The sequence below is a fragment of the Cucumis melo genome, chromosome 12 (genome assembly GCF_025177605.1).
Source record: "Cucumis melo cultivar AY chromosome 12, USDA_Cmelo_AY_1.0, whole genome shotgun sequence".
In the NCBI taxonomy this organism is placed as follows: Eukaryota; Viridiplantae; Streptophyta; class Magnoliopsida; order Cucurbitales; family Cucurbitaceae; genus Cucumis; species Cucumis melo.
In genome coordinates, this window is record NC_066868.1 from 10,703,376 (window position 1) to 10,714,859 (window position 11,484).

The 11,484-nt window shown below is 36.9% G+C and overlaps 1 non-coding gene across 1 annotated transcript; it reads left to right on the top strand.

Annotated features, from left to right (window-relative positions):
* Positions 1-9,989: 9,989 nt before the first annotated feature.
* Positions 9,990-10,070, top strand: TRNAL-AAG (transfer RNA leucine (anticodon AAG)). Its single transcript has one exon. It is a non-coding gene; the product is annotated as a tRNA-Leu (tRNA).
* The last annotated feature ends 1,414 nt before the right edge of the window (positions 10,071-11,484 follow it).

The window sequence follows — 11,484 nt, forward strand, 5'->3', positions numbered from 1 at the left end:
TCCTACAAGAGCATCATTAAGCTATCAAATCTCTTTAATAGTATTCAATGTGTGATCAAAATATTCTCAGAAGTACTAAGTGTCACAATCATAACTTCTCAACACGATTGTGCGGCACTTGCTTAGCTCAATCAGCAAGTCAGCCGTTCGATAATCGGAATCCGCGGACAAACTCGCGGTATGACGTAGCCTCCCTCCCCGTTCTTGGAAAAATGTTTTTATAAAACGGGAGAGAGAAAGTAAATAGTTGAAAACGTCATAAAGAAAGCATTGAAGACTGTCAATTGCAAGGAAAATAACTCAGCCTGCAAAGTGTGCGACAAGGCTTGGGCGGGGGTCGGACAGTTCATGTACCCCCTATAGTACATATTGAGAATTTTGGCCTTGGCAGGCTTACATATGAAAAAGCCGAAATGTCACACTATGACTCGGCGACACCTAAACGAAAGAATTAACCTAAACTACTTTCAAGACATAAAGATAAAGTAATTTGGGAGTATTCGGGCATACGACCAACGGTAAATAATACGTTGGACAATTATGCCCCTGACATTCTCCACCACTCAAATGGTTGACGTCCTCGTCAACTGGCGAAGCTGGAGCTCTTTGGTCTTCTGCACCCACGCTTCAAAGTCTTCGACAGGTCTTCTGCTGGTTACCTCCACGAGGGCTTCTTCCGCTTCACCAGGAATTTATGTATCTCCCTCGTGGGCCTTCTACAAGTCCTTACTCTGTCAGCAAGGGCTTCCTCGGCTTCTCCGTCTTCCTCCAGGTCCAGGTTGACAGATAATCATACGGTGTTGTTGCACCGTCAATTGGAAGCTTGGTCCTCCCCTCGAACTCGAGAGGGCATCGCTTTTGATCTCCCCTCTCCTCCATCAGCCTTGAAGCTTCTTCTAGGCACACTAGAGCGATGTTGGCCATCTGTTCACATTCTTCTCCAACTCGATGGACTTGAGGGCGGTCCCGTAGATAAGGGCCATCAGCGACGGGCGGCAATACAGAATGCCTCTTATCTTCAATCTCAAACGGACTTCTCTTGATCAGCGAGTCGGTCTGAGCACTATAACCGAATTGGGTTACCTTCGGCAGTTGAACCCAATTCTTTTGTCTGCCATCAACACAATGATGCAGGTATTCTTCGAGCACACAGCTGAGTTGCTCGGCTTCGACTTCAGGAGTCTTGGTCGCATCGACGACCCCAAGACTTGGCCCCTCGATCATGGCTTGCTTCGAACCATTGAAGGCGACCTGACACTCGAGGTTCTCGCTCCACTGAGTGTCTTCTTCTCTCGACGACCCACCTTGGTGGCACTCCCCTACATGAATCGGCATGCTCACCCGACCCTGCACAGAACAACACTTTCCTCCCTTGGCATCAGTAAGACCCAGCGGCACCACGGGGAACTCGCAGGCTTCATGCTTAGTGACACAATTTTTCTCGAGTCTCTTTGCCTCTGTTGTTCTTACTCGACATTGCCTCGGTCGGCCGTCTGACTTTGGGAGATGCTTCACTCCACGTGAGTAGTCCCCCCCGCCTCGTGAGCATGGGGAGTGGACATTTACGCCGGACCGTGAGCTTACTCTGGGTACGACGGTCAATATGCTGTTGTGGGCTTTTGTCCCTCTCCTTCAGGGCAGGGACATGGGCTCCATAAGGAGCTTGTACAGATCTACAAAATCCTGTATTCCACAGCATCTTTGATGGTTTCCGAAGTCTGGCTAACTCCAGCGGCGCCATGCGATAAGCATTCTTCGCATGTGCTTTTGCCTCTGACGGCGGCTCTATCCCATGGTCGGTCCTCCTTCGCCTCGACGAGGACTTGGGCCAATTACTTGGCATCACACCATGGCACTTCTCTGGAACACCCAGAGTGTCCTTGGGGACTGTCTCCCCCGGCTTCTCCAACGCCCCAAGCAGGATCTCCACCGATGGTGGTTCCTCTTGGGCGCGACTCTTGTCTAGTTGCATGGCCGATAACATTTTAAACCCGTTGGGCTGACGAATCTCTACTGGCACTACCGTGGGGAAAGATCCGGTAATCGCTAGACAATTGGCTGAGGGCATTGGAATAACTTGATGTTCAAGAAGGAACTCCATCCCCAGTACTACATCAAAGTCGTCCATCTTTACAACCACAAGGTCTACGGGGCCTTTCCATCCTCCCAACCTTATCGTCGTTCGCTTCACTAATCCGACGATAGGTAGGGCAATGGAATTCACGGCCTTCATCTTTCCTGAATTCTTCTCCCAACGGAGCCTTAGACGTCTAGCTTCCGCCTCAGTTATGAAGTTATGGGTTGCACCCGTATCAACCATTGTGCTCTTGGTCTGTTTTTGGTTGACCCAGGTGTCAACATACATTAGGCCCCCTTTTGTTGGTACGTGTCTCTCCCCTGACTTTTTCTGAAGAGATGACATGTACCTTATGGCTCCAATCCGAGTCTTTTCGCCCCTTCTATCGGGTCCGCTTCATCTTTGGCTTGATTTGGCTTGTCACCTGAGTCCGCGATTAAAGAGGCCTGAAACGCATGGAAGTCGACTTTATTCGGGCATTCTCTTGCCATATGTGGCTTACCACATATGTAACAACTCAGGCGACGCTTGGGTGGGCTTTGATTATTCGGCCTTTGCCATGTGTTCTCTGTGTTTGACTGGTGAGATCTTCGGTCTTTACCAGTGTATTCGTCTCTCCTGACAGTTTTGGGAGAGCTCGGGCGACCATCCCTGTTCCTTCTTGGTGAGGAACTTTGGTTACGTCTCGCATCTTGAGAGTCACTTGTCAGATCGAACAACCGTTCGGCTGCTGCATATGCTGACGTGAGGTCTTGGACCCTTTGTTCATACAACTTGGCCCTCGCCCACGGTTTCATCCCTTCGACAAAATAGAAAACTTTGTCTTTCTCTGACATATCCCGGATGTCTAGCATTAACCCTGCGAACTGTTTCATGTACTCCCGAATCTCGCCAGTGTGTCTTAGATCGCGCAATTTTCGCCGAGCCAGGATTTCCACATTCTCGGGGAAAAATTGCGAGCGGAGTTCTCTCTTCAGGGCGTCCCAAGTATCTACAGTGCAACGTCCTTCCTGTATGTCTGCGTATCGGGACCTCCACCACAACTTTGCATCTTCAGACAGATGCATCGTTGCCAATGTCACTTTGGCTTCTTCGGTGACAGTGTTTGTAGCCTTGAAGTTCAAGGTCGAAAATGTAGTTCTCCAGGGCCTTTGCATCTCTTACCCCACAGTAGGGCTTTGGTTCTGGGACTTTCACTTTACTAACCGAAATTGCTCCTCCAGCTGAAGCTTGGTTTGCCATTGCTCGCATCGTGAGACTCAGTCTTGCGTTCACGTCTGCGATTTCATTTCTAACAACATCGAGGGTGACTCTAAAATCCTCCGACATGCCGTTTATCATCTCTAATAGTGTCTTCTGAGCGCTATCAAGCTCGCCGACACGTTCTTCCATGTGGGCAGCAAAGCTTGAGGAACTCTCCCCACGCTCGTAGTTAAGGGTTCTTCTGGCGTTGGTGTTTTCTTCTAGGGCATCAACCCTTGCCAACAACTCTTGTATTGGCAACCCTTCGACACGGCCAGCTACCGCATCGATCGTGTCAACTTTCTCAGAAATTTCGTCGACACGGGACTCCAAGTAGCGGATGGAGTCGGGAACTTCGACTAGGTAGAGCATCTGCTCTTCTATCTCTACTAGTCGGTCTCTCTGGGCCTTGCCCGATGGATTCGACGACGACATGTTTCGGTGTAATCGTCAATTAGCCAATTTGGCTCTGATACCACTTGTCACAATCATAACTTCTCAACACGATTGTGCGGCACTTGCTTAGCTCAATCAGCAAGTCAGCCGTTCGATAATCGGAATCCGCGGACAAACTCGCGGTATGACGTAGCCTCCCTCCCCGTTCTTGGAAAAATGTTTTTATAAAACGGGAGAGAGAAAGTAAATAGTTGAAAACGTCATAAAGAAAGCATTGAAGACTGTCAATTGCAAGGAAAATAACTCAGCCTGCAAAGTGTGCGACAAGGCTTGGGCGGGGGTCGGACAGTTCATGTACCCCCTATAGTACATATTGAGAATTTTGGCCTTGGCAGGCTTGCATATGAAAAAGCCAAAATGTCACACTATGACTCGGCGACACCTAAACGAAAGAATTAACCTAAACTACTTTCAAGACATAAAGATAAAGTAATTTGGGAGTATTCGGGCATACGACCAACGGTAAATAATACGTTGGACAATTATGCCCCTGACACTAAGCGCATCACATTAGTCTTATATAAATCTTTTACTTCAAAATGTGATAATTTTAGATCATTTACTAACATTTATGTTTGTATCAAGATCGGTATATTATCGAAATACAAACATATAATCACACAATCAACTCCAAACAACTTTTATTAAACACATATATCAACAATTCACTTTTAAAGGCATTGTTTACTAAAGTGTTGTTAAAAATTTTACTCATCAAACTTTCAAGAATGTTAAAGACCATAAAGAAATTTGACTCTTCCAAGTTACCATTGAAGAATATCATCTTTACATACACTTAATGTATTAGAATACCACATACAGCTACAAACGCTTTTAAGGCTCTATAGTGGCTAATTTAGTTATATGAAGATAAGAATCAAAACATTTCTTTCATAAATTGCACCTATGTACTTGTGATCATCTCCTTATCTAGTGTGCGACTATGGTCGCATTCCAACGATCCTCCCCTCAAACAAAGTTTTCCAAGTAAACTTCTCCTAATATAGACATCTATCCATTAAACTCTTATCTAGGAAAACTTCTCTTTAGAGTATACTGCCTATTCAATAGAGCTCAACCATGGATAATATCATGACTACTTTTAAGGTTCCACTACACCTTTGTTCGACCTGAGGGTTACATCAACAAGGCTAAATTACCAAGGATGACGTGACTCCGATATCACTTTTAAGGTCAACTTAGGGTATAAGTCCACATGCCTTATAAAATATCACATATTCGATAGTTTAGACAATATCTTAAACTTCCATAAAATCTTATGAGCTTCATATATAAATAACGAATTTCCATATATTATCATAAGTACTAGCAATCTTTAGCAATATGTCAATAATGTAATACAACCAAACTTTATTTTGAGTAATAGTAATCCTTTCAACTTCATGAAAATTAATAACCAAATTACGCGGTAATTCATGATGTAAATCATGCATAACTTTGTCAAATATAACATACATGAAATGTACTTCTACTCATGCTAACATACTAATATACATGTTCAAGTAGGTCACAATAGATTCTCAATATTCACAAACTGATTTATCATTTAAATATATAAACCTATATACAACACTATTATGAGCATAATCAATAAACATGGTCAAAGGTTTTCAATCATACCATAGATTTTTTGGACACAAGATATGCTACCTTTGTTAGACACCCCACTTCCAAATATTTAGGTGCATATAAGGTATTCATGGTTTTTTTTTAAATTGATTTTCTATTTATAATCTTATGCATGATTCATGTCATAAGTTATTTCTATCCAAGAAAGCACAGACTAAATCAAATTCATCACAATAGCATTCATAACTATAACATAAATTTTTCAAACTATACGAAATATTATATATATGTTCATAAAATCTATAATCTATAATCTATAGTATATATAAAAGCTTGAATGAGGAGAAATTTTTTTCCCATTTTTGACCTTTTTTTATAAGTAACTTCTATAATAAGATAGATGACAATGTTGTCTTTTTCCTTTCCTATTTTTATGGTAATTGAAGAAGAAATGATGTAGTTTTATGAATTGATTAGGCAAATTAATTGTAACTTAGGAAAAACTAATAGCTCAAAAAAACCGAAAATCTTTCCAACTTCTAGTAGCTCAAGAAAACCAAAAGTTGTAACTAATAAACAATTTTATAGCTAAGGAAATCCAAAAGTCTATCTTCTAAATGGAAATAATTAATAATCCATTTAATTATTAATTCTTACACAAAATAGAATGAATGAACCTTTAGGAATTCTTAAATATGGATGGCTATAAAACCCCCTTTTCTAGCTTGGAGTTTGCACACAATTTGGATAGTCTTCAAAATAAGAAGGAATATCTTAGTTACATGTCGTTTTCAGTCCTCTGTTGTTCATTTCCTTACTATTTTTTTTATGCTTTTCTAGATGTGTTTATTTTAAAAATATATCTCTTGAAAATCTTTTACATTTCATCAATGTTTCAAGTTGATACATAAAACATGCACTTTAGAATATCTCTATTAGTTGCTGAGTGTTCGATCGATCTACCAACTTAGGGGCTAGGCTGATCAAATCGAGAAGTTATTGGGTTTGATCTAATAAATTCATAAACATCACTAAAAATGAAAGCATATCCGAAGGCCAATACAAACAACGATAGAAAAAGATTCCACAAATAGAAAAAAATATATCCTTAATTGATAGTATGTGATTTATGAAGTTATTGTTCTTTTTTTTTAAAAAAAAATATCTCATCAATTGACATCTTTATGAATATCTATATGTACTTACATAAGAAAAAAAACTTTGGGTTTGTCACCCTCTCTTAATTTCTATTTTTCTATTCACCCATCAACTCTCTTTTTTAAAAGTTTCTAGAACTTAGAATGGTAAACCAATGTAGTATAGTTAATTTATTTTTCTAATAGCTACGCAAAGTAGAATTGTCAAGCAATCATCATAACATTTTATTTTAAGAACTATTTATGAGTTTAATCTTAAAGAACAATTGGGAGGAAAATTAATCAATTGAAAATGAAGATGCTTAACAAAAACAAATTTGTTGGAAGAAAAAATCAAGCTAGGCAATAAAATGAAAATGAAACACAAATGTCACATGCATGGCACGTGTTAAGAACTAGTTTATATGAAAGCCTCTATGTGGAGAAACTTTAAAGTATACACTACGTGAAAAGTTGAATGCAAATGGTTTTTCATTTACCCACTATCTTTTTAATTAATTATACTAAACTTTAGTGGAAATGTGAAAGGTTGGAATGCAAATAATTTTTCATTTACAATTTTAGAAATTAGTTACAAATTAAATATCTTATTAATTCTAATCAACAATACAATTTTAAAGACTTAAAAGTTCAAAACTTTTTGTATATAAAAGGCTTCCTTGATTTTTTTTCTACCAACGTTGTTATTGAAAAATTTAGATCCATCCAATGGATTGTGTAATGAGACAAGATTGGTCTGTCGATCATTTAGCAAAAATATTATACATGTTGAAATAGCAATGAGTGATCATGCAGGAAAACAAGTTTTTCTTCCACGAATACCATTAAGTCCACCAAATGACAATGAATATCCATTCAAGTTCAAGAGAAAACCATTCCCCATTCATTTATCCTTTGTAATGACAATTAACAAAGCACAAGGACAAAAAATTCTCAATATTGAAATATATCTTCATGAAAAATGTATTTTTTCATGGACAACTTTATATTGCACTATTTATATTTCAATGAAGAGAATGAAGACAACAGTTTGGATCAAGCCTATAGGTGACAATAAGTTACCTTCAAATTGTATAAAAAAATATTGTTTATAAAGAAGTCATTTTTTTGATATATGCAAGTCTTATATTTAAATTCTTATATTTTAATCTATTGTGTGTATGTGTGTGCGCGCGTGTGGAATATCATCATGAAATATAGCATAGAATATACTAGCTAAATTCTTATACCATATGTAAAGATTAAATTTGTAGAATAAATCACCAATCAAAGTATATTCAACTTATTTGAATCAAATTAAGAAAACCACCAAATCAAATCATGATTGTCCACTTTGTAACCATTTTAGTGACAAAGCCACTAAAACCACAATACATTTTATCACAATCATGTAAATTGGCAGGATTTGGAAGAGAATATAAAGAGAATGGGAGTGGAAAATTATCGAACACAAAATTATACAACACAAAGATCTAAATATGAAATAAATTCACAAAATCCCTTTTATGTGAACCCAACCGCCATATATGTGTCACATATATAAATTTTGGAAAATTTTCCTTTTTAACTTATTTGATCCAATACATGCATTATCGACTTTCCATTCATAACCATCAAACAAAGGGTTTCAGCGTTATGCTAACACCAATATTTATGACCAATATTTATCTCTCCAAGTTTTGTATCAATTAAAATAAACTATTAACTGTTTCTTCTATCTCTCTTAAATTCATTCCCAATAAACTATTCATTCTTAAAAGAAAAGTAAGCTACCAGAGCGATTAAAATTGAAATGCATACCTAGTAGATGGCCTAAGAGATATCCACAAGCTGATAGGCAGCTTCCTTTAAATTCAACAATGGCAGAATCGAAATCTTACAGCCCAAAAATGTGGATATCGACATCGTTCCCTCGTTGCCAATCCGAAGTCGTCTTTCATCCAAGACCCACTTTTAAATAACCGATCAGACTCAGAAATCGTCTTCAAGATTGCCATATTGGCCAGTCTAATTGCGGCGTCGGCGACATCGTCAGTCAATACATTGGGTGTATTAATAACCCTTATCCCCTTCTCCAAACATTTGAGCAAATCAATCTTGTCCAGTCTGATGCAAAAGGTGACTACAATTTCCAAATTGGGGAAGGTATCAATCAAATGATAAGCAGTGGTCAATTGGGTCAGAGCAATGCGATCCATCGGAGAGAGCAAAAAAGGCGATGGTTTTGGAATCTTTCCTTCGTCTACGATGGTTCTTCCTCTTAAAAGATTCTAAAGTTACCTTTAACGCAGCCCTCTGACATGGAAATGCAAGCACCCATGTCGAAAAACAACGAGAAATCACGAACCAAAAGATAACATAGGAGGAAAAAAAGCAGAGAAAGAAAGGTAGGACAGGGCAGAAGAAGCAGCGAAGGGGGAAATGTGTGTTCAGAGGGAATTTGGTGAATTTTCATTTTCCAAATGAGTACCAAAGTGGAAAACCCTAATTTTTGCAGTGGGTTATGGTTCTTTATCAACGACGATGATATCTTTTGCTGGAAATTACTTCGACAACAATGCAAGCCATGGATCGAGAAAGTAATCTACATTTAAAAAAGAGAATAAATCGATTAAAATCATGCTTTCAAATTGTTGGAATCAAATGTTGATTGTTAATTATAAATCAGAATAATGATTATCATTCTCAACCTAACTAAGTTGAAGCATTAGTTTATAACAACAAATACAACAACCCATAATTGAGTATTCAATGACCAAAAGAACAAATCTACAGGTAAAACATTATTTATACTAAAAGCACCATTTAATTCAAAGAAAATACAAATAAAAAAAGTAGAGATCAAATTAGTTAGACGTGTCTCGTTCCAATTGTATTTGTCACCATCTTGAGCTTCAAATATTTTATTTAGCTCAAAGAATATCTCCCAGTCTCTATACACTAAGAATAAATCGAAACGATAAATTATAATCCCCATCAAATGACCTTGCAAAAAAATTATAACGCTTAAACCATAGTAATATCGCAAGTGCATGGGTCAAATTATTATAATATAAAACGTTTTAAAAGTTATTATGATCTTCTTCCAACTACAAAACTCAAATCATTAATATCTATTACCTTAAATCTAAAGTCCATTGGGTCCATGAATGCCATGTGTAGTTAGTACACAAAATTTAAAAATATGTCGAATAAGATGAAGATCCATTATACAAAAAATGAAATGTCCAAAATACTTGTTTTTTGATGATATATAGTTCGCGATGTTGATAGTTTTTTCTAGTACAACGACTAGAAGTAGCTAGGGAGTTTTGAACTACTATAGTGTTTATGAGTATACATACTTAAATATTAGTTAAGTTAAGCTTTTGTTGGCTAAGCTCGTTGATAGGGTTAATGGAGCTATTATTAATCATAAAACTTTAGGAGGATAAGTAAGTAATAGAGTTAAGTTAGTTCACAAAATTGTTGAGATGGCCGAGTTGGTCTAAGGCGCCAGATTAAGGTTCTGGTCCGAAAGGGCGTGGGTTCAAATCCCACTCTCAACATAGAATAAGTTTATTTTGATATTATTTTTTTCATCCTTAGCAATGGGTGGTTTTATGGCCCATGGGCTTTCAACGGCCTGCCTCGTGGCTTTTTTCATTTTAATTTAAAAAGATTTATGAAATCATATTTCACAAATATCTAAAACAATTATATTATATGACTTTGGTTTCTCCAAACTTGCATAAGTTTTGAGACGGTTTTAACCCTTTTTTTTTAATATATATTTAATTTTAATATATTTTATAGTTAAAAATTTATGGAATCTAATATTTAATTACTTTAGTTTATTTTTATTCTTTAAATCAACATATAATAAAACAAATGTAGACTTCCCTAAGCTTCACAGTTGTTTTATTATTTTTAACCCTCATCTATGGAAATGCTTTAGGGATTCTCATGATCATGTTCACCATTCACCATTCACCTTCAACTTTCATTATTTATTTATTAATAATTGAATTTCTAATTCAATCGAATTTGTTTAGATTTGAAATTTGTTGAAATTGTCTATTTATTGAAATTTTCTTATAAATTTAAAAATTATTTGTTATTGTTCACACGAAATTTTATAAGAAATTTGATTCGTGGAGTTGAACTTGTGTTGATGTTGTATTTATGTTGATTCGATGCGATGTGGTTCGATCTCTAGAATTTGATCCTCTGATTCTCTCTCGGCTGGATGCTTACACTTGATTTGAGGAAGCGAAGCACGTGATGTTCTTGAAGTTGGAGTCTTGGAAGAAAGCTTGTATCTTCGAAGAAGCTTCAATCTTCGAGGATGGTCGAGACTTTTATCTCTTGGTAGAATTCTCTCTAGACCTTCTGGAGTAAAAAAATTTCAACCTCCACAAGAACTCCTCTATTTGTAGAGTTCCCTAGTGGACTTTTATGGACTTGAGCCTGTTCTGGTCCATGGACCATACCCATGGGCTCAATCACATGGATTTGGGTCATATTTTATTTTAGACTAAATCAAGCTTATTTTGTGGGCTCATTTGAATTTTAATCTAACTAATAATATTTAACTGAACCAAAATAATTAATTTGACCCAATTGTCATAATAAAGACACGTGACATCGTTAGAATTGTCCAATTTGTCTTTAAATTTAATATGGGACACATGCCAATTTTTAGTTAATCCCAAATATAATTATTTTAGTAAATGATGCGGCAATTTGTGATTGGTTCCAAAATTTCTTATTCAACAGTTATTCATTGTTGGTATTTGAAATTTGTTAGTATTTCTTAGATTTGAGATTTTTCTTAATCAACAAAGTATTTATTTATTTATTAATAATTTAATTTGTTATTCAATTGAAGCTGTTGGGATTTGAATTTGTTGTTTTTTTTTTTAATTTTTTTTGAAATTTGTCTTAATCAAATTGTAATTTAGTTTTTTATTGTGATGATAT